The sequence below is a fragment of the Nicotiana tabacum genome, chromosome 1, assembly GCF_000715075.1.
Source record: "Nicotiana tabacum cultivar K326 chromosome 1, ASM71507v2, whole genome shotgun sequence".
Classification (NCBI taxonomy): Eukaryota; Viridiplantae; Streptophyta; class Magnoliopsida; order Solanales; family Solanaceae; genus Nicotiana; species Nicotiana tabacum.
This window is the reverse complement of record NC_134080.1, coordinates 93589388-93595851: the sequence shown is the minus strand read 5'-3', so window position 1 is coordinate 93595851 and position 6464 is coordinate 93589388. Positions and strand designations below refer to the sequence as shown.

The 6464-nt window shown below is 36.1% G+C and overlaps 1 long non-coding RNA gene across 1 annotated transcript; it reads right to left on the bottom strand.

Annotated features, from left to right (window-relative positions):
* Window positions 1-961: 961 nt before the first annotated feature.
* Window positions 962-3380, bottom strand: LOC142181284 (uncharacterized). The gene is made up of 2 exons (XR_012709960.1): window positions 3071-3380; window positions 962-1584 (listed from the first exon to the last, which is right to left on the bottom strand). It is a non-coding gene; the product is annotated as an uncharacterized LOC142181284 (long non-coding RNA).
* Window positions 3381-6464: the final 3084 nt, after the last annotated feature.

The window sequence follows — 6464 nt, the reverse complement described above, 5'->3', positions numbered from 1 at the left end:
CTCACGGGACTGTGATCGGAAGCCGTGAATTCGAGTTATTCACTTGTAGCAGACTGTTTTGTGGACTGTTTTGTATTGTTATTGGGCTGCGTGTTTTACTACTATTTTGTGGAGTTTTGAAGGTGTAAGGGTGTGGAGGAATACCATATATATGTAGGGTTGTGGGATGATAGTGATTCGTAATATTTCCGGGTCGTTTGACACGACTACGGTGGTCGTCGTATGTATGATGTAATTAGGTTGTGTGTGGACTGTTTTGGGAGGCTCAATATATTTATTATTGATGTTGTTTGGGCTGTTTGGTGATTGTTTGGAATGGTGTCAAGTCATATATATATAGGGGAGGTGCTGTCCGTTTCTACGTAAAATAGGTTGTGATCGATACATAATAGTTATGACACTTAAATGATAACGATAGTATCGTTTCTCTTATAGTAGACTAAGGAGTTGTGACAATTGCATAGCTTGTGATTGGGGAAGTATATACAAGGTATGTGAGGCTATCCCTTTTCTTCTTTTGCACGACTCCGATTGTACATAATGTAATGAACGAGCTTCCAAAGATACTCTACTCTTAGAAGCTAGCAGTACTTACATTGCTTTCCCTCTTATGGAACGATTGATGTTAATGTTGCTTCTCTTATTCTTATGTTATCAATGTTGTTGGTACTTCCTGACTCTTATAAGGTTCGTAATGAAGAGTTGGTCCTAATAACGTGTACAGAGGATACCGACCTTACGTCACTCCGAAAGGTTTAGAATGTGATTCCATGAGTCGAGCATGCATTATATATATGTATCTATTTTACTCTACCGAGCCGCGCTATAGTCGGCCGGGTACGACACCTATTGTGCAACCACTGATCAGTTGGGTTTTACCGAGCTCCATGTGGTCGGGTACGATTCTACTGAGCCTTATGACGACCGGGTACATTTTTACCAAGCCTATTATGGCTGGGTATGATATGATGATGATGATGCCCATATATGCATATGTTTTAAAAGTGTATGTATACATACATATGTATCATGCATTTCATGTCAGTAGCCCTCAGGGGTACTTAGATGTTCCAGGTTGTATATTCTCTATCCCTGCTTACATTACTGTTCATATTTATTGTTCCTTGCCTTACATACTCAGTACTTTATTCGTACTGACGTCCTTTTATTTGTGGACGCTGCATGTCCTGCTGCATGCCCTAATAGACAGGCAGGTGAAGCTCCCCCACCACATTAGGTTGTCCAGTTCAGAAGTGATTGGCGAGATCCCTTCTCCAGACTTGTCGTGGTCTTGGTATGCATTTTTGTTATAGACATTATGGGTATGTCGGGGCCCTGTTCCGGCTATGTTGCAGCACTTATGTTCATTTAGAGGCTCATAGACAAGTGTCGACTCATGTATAGTTTGGTATGCCTTGTCGGCTGGTTTTTGTTGTATAGTCTTTCATGGTAGCGTGGTAGCTCGTACCTTATATGTAGTTTCTTGATTGTCTAGTCATCCCCTGCTATGTATGTTCATGTCATCATATTTTATTGCTGGTTGTCCATGATCCAGGTCTACCATTTATATTGATCTCGTCAACCCTAAAAGATAATAAAAAAAGGTTAGATAAAATGTACGTTGGTGCTCGGCAAGTATGGTCGGGTGCTAGTCATGGCCCTCCAGTTTGGGTCGTGACATGTTAATGTTTCAATATTGGACATACATCGAAAATATATTCATTGTAAAGTTGTTGATAGAAAGTCTAATTTCAAATCTGTAATGACAGTGATATATGGAAAGAATACTATAGCGGAAAGAAGGGACCTATAGGCTGGACTTTTGGGGGTTGGAAGTGCTATAAATGAACCATGGTGCATATGTGGTGAATTTAATACTCCCTTACACTCTACAGACAGAACAAGTGAGCATCAAGTCACAGAATATGAAAGACGAGAATTTCAACAAGTCTTACACTCTCTCAACTTTGACAGATATGAAAGCTTCTGGAAGATTTTTTATTTGGACAAATAGCATGTATGGAGCAAATTTGACAGTTTTATGTAATGCTCCTTGGACCATAGAATTTTGTAATCTAACTTCAAAGAAGTACCTTGTGTGCGTACCAAATATAAATATTTTAAATTTAAAGGTACGGAATGTGCACATGGCTAAAATATAACTATTTTAAATTTAAAGGTATCGAGACACGGGAATGCGCACATAATCCTTTTTATTATTTAAGCATATTAATCCAAAGTTCGAATATGAACACATGAGCTAATATTTAAAGTGTGTCAAACTTTTCTGGCGTATTTAGAGTATACCATTTATTTGTCTTTTTTTTTTTTTTTTTTATCCTAGACAATTATTTATACTAATATTTTACCTAACAGTAAAGAAAATACTCTTCAAATATTTCTTCTTACTTGTGGAATATGATCCCTACTAGGACATTAATGTCTTCGCAGTAGCTAACAATGAATTCTTTTAGGATTTAACATACGAAAAAATGCAAAAAGCATAAAAATTGATCACTAAACGAAGTATGAAGAATAATGATCCAAAGTCACCTTAAAAAGACATGCCAAAGTTTAACTAATCTGTCCCTCGTGTATTAATCCTTTAAGCGCACAATGAACATAAAATTATACGTTTAATAACAAAAAGAACTATTAACCCAAATTAATTCAAATCTTTAAAACTACAAAAAAAAAATTATATTATTCCAAGACAGACACTACTTGTTTAACTTCTTAAAGAAATACCTAGATAAAGTATCTATCCCAATATTATAAAAAATCAGTTCAGCACAATTCAATATAAAGTATTGTTTAAAATTAACCATGTTGGCTCCATCCCCTTTCATTAATGAAATTTTTTGTACTTGTTAAACTATTCTAACACTAAGTTTAGTTAACCGAAGAAAAACCATATAATGCTTTAACTCCATGAAAACTGAAATACCATTCTTTACCCATATCTCCAATTGATGATCCTTTAAGATTGTAGATATACCGGACAAGAAAAAACAATATCATGCTTCAACTCATTATCACTTTTAATTGATAAGAATGAATTGAATCTCACCTTTTGCGAAAATCACAGAATAAGAACACAACGGCTAATCTGCTGATTTTTAAAGCTAGCAACGCAAACTTTTTAGAACCGCAAACAAAATCTCGAAATTTGGCTTCGAACTGAATAACTTAACCAAACTTTTCCTCCAAGTGAATTTTTCTATAAGAGAACAGATTCGTTTCTCTCAATCTCCGTTACTTTTTTACTTCTTTTGTGAAATGTTTTCTTTCTCTTTTCAACGTTACTTTCCTTCTGTTTCAAAGATTTTTTCTCCTTTTCAAAATATTGCCCTCCCTCCTTTATGTGAATGTGTGTCCTCTTATATGTAGATGTGTGGGTTATTATACGTAGATGTGTGGGATAATGGTGAGATGAGTGGAGGGAGTGGGAAGTGATTGTGAGGTGTGTGCTGTGAATGGAGAGGGAAACGTGAGGGATATGGGGATTAAGCATTTTTTTTTAAAAAAAAAAAGTAAAAATCAAATTTTTAAATAAAGTTTGATAACAAACTTCATTACTTTAACATGATTTTACTTCATTTCAAATCTTTTTTTTTTGTCTTTAATTTAAAAAGATAATTAAATTATGAAAATAAGAAGAATAACCAACATTTTTTACAATATAGGAAAATTAAATATTTATACACACACACACACACACACACACACACACACACACACACACACACACACACACACACACACAAATATATATATATATATATATATATATATATATATATATATATATAAAAATCTTTTTTAGAAATAAAATTTGTACTCCAAGAATGAGAGTATTTTTGTAGTTTTTATTTTTTTTAAATCAAACCTATTAAGAGTAAGATAAAAGCTTAAATATTAGGATATAATCTAAAAGAAAAATTTACACTAAAATAATATAGAATTTGATGGGGTAAAAAATAGCTGTTCATAGAGTCAGATGGTCCTCCCTAAGTACCACAATGAAAGACTAGTTGAGGAAATAAGGAAGAAGGCTTCAACCTAAATATAGTAACTTGAAGGAGAAATGACCATGTAAAAATAGCCACACTACAAAATCGTGTGCACTACAAAAGAAAGTGGCACCTACCGTGGCTAATAAACGGGAAGAAAAAAAAATCAAAAGTAATATTCGAGATCATATGAGTTGCACGAAAATTTCGGCATGCGTGGGAACTAAGATAAGCTAAGGATGCATGCAACAAGAGGACAGAAAGACCAGGAAAGGTAATAGCTTACGTTTAAAGAAAGCTGAGAAGGAACAAAAGGAATTATTCGATCAATGATCCAGAGTTCGTTACATTATGAACGCACTCAAGATTTCGGAGTATTATACATGCAACATTGTCACACCCCGAATTTCGCAAAGTCGGGATCGTGATGGCGCCTACTATTGAAAGTTAGGCAAGCCAACAGATACATTTCTAACTCATTAATTATTAACCCAAAAAGTAATAAATAATAGCTAAATCTAAGAAGATATATAAAGTGCGGAAGTTTTATAACAAATCAAAAACTCTAAAACAAGTCTACCCCAATGATCTGGTGTCACAATTTCACGAATATCTAAGAATTTCTACAAATACTCGTTTAAAGGAAATACAATTGTTCTCGAAATGAAAATAGACAGGAAAATCTAGGATAGAGGGAAAGGGACTCTAGGGTCTGCGAACGCCGGTATATCTACCTTGGGTCTCCTGTGGACTGGAGGCAGTAACCTCGAACTCTAATAAGCATTGTCCAGTACCGAGATCTGCATAGAAAGTGCAGAGTGCAGTATCATTATAACCGACTCCATGTACTGGTAAGTGCCGAGCCTAACCTCGGTGAAGTAGTGATGAGGCTAGGACAAGACAAATAATATAAATCTGTGCAGCTAAACAATATACTAACAGAATAAAAAGTATTAAAAACTGAGCAATATGAACGGGAAGGGGAAACATGCTATCGGGGTTCCAACATAAACAATCACAATAGTAAAGGAATGTGAACAGTTAGAACACTTGAACCGATAACAACAAATAAACACTTCAAACAGAAATGCACGACATCCCTCGTTGTGCTTTTACTCTCAATCCTCACCATGCAATCAATAATAGATACGTGCATGGCATCACCCTTCGTGCTTTATCACTCTTCCTCACCATATGATTAATATAAATGTGCACGGCATCACCCTTCGTGCTTTATCACTCTTCCCCACCATATGTATAGTGTAAATGTGCACGACATCACCCTTCATGCTTTATCACTCTTCCTCACCATATGCATAAATAGAAATGTGCACGACATCACCCTTCGTGCTTTATCACACTTCCTCACCATAAGCAACAACAGAAACAATAACAACCCGGCAAGGGCATCACAATCAAATAACTTCATTTCATCATTTAATTTCACAATAGAAATCTCAACTTGAGCCAAAACTCAACCAATATCCAAAACCAAGAAAAATATAGCAGGACTTGTTTAACATGAGTAATAACTTGTTTCAGTAGGAACAATACGTATAAAGGAACACAACGGTCACAAGTATAAGACTCACTCGCATGCTATGACCCGATAACACCATATAGATACTCGTGACCACACCTATATGTCGTACTCAACAACTAACAAGTAGCAAATAGGGCAAGCAATACCTAATCCCTCAAGCTAAGGTTATCCACAACACATACCTCGATTCTTCGACCAAACTCAAGCCTCAAATACCGTTTTTTCCCTTAGTTTCCACTTCCAATCCACTTGTATCTAGTCACAATTAACTTAATAACATCAATAAATACGAAACAACTCAATTTCAATGCTTAATTATAGGTTTTCTAACATTTTTTCCAAAAAGTCAAAAAACGACCCTGGGCCTGTTTGGTCAAAACTCGAGGTTCCAAACCAAAACTCATTCACCCATTCACCCACGAGCCCAAATTTTGCAATTAGTTTTGGAATCCGACCCCAAATCGAGGTCTAAATTGCAAAATTTGTAAAATCACTAATTCTCCTAAAATCCCTAATTTACTCCCTTAAGGAACAAGATTTAGGCCTAGAAATCTAATGGATGTTGATGGAAAATGAATGAAATGAGTTTAAGAAAACAAACCTATGATTTGGTGTTGAAATCCCTCTTTAAAAATTGCCCAAGGTCAAGTTCTATGGAAGAAAATATGAAATTTTTGTGTAATCCTGTGTTGGTTATGTTTTAAATTCGCTGGACAGACCTTCATAGCGTTCGCGAGAGGCCTGTCGCGATTGCGATACACAGAGGCCTAGGGCCTTCGCATTCGCGAGTCCATCTACGCATTCGCGTAAGGCAACTCCCCCCAGCTTTCGCGTTCGCGACCCAGTGGTCACGTTCGCGTAGAAGGACAAGACTCCCCTCCCCTAGGTCCCTTGACCATCTCGTTCGC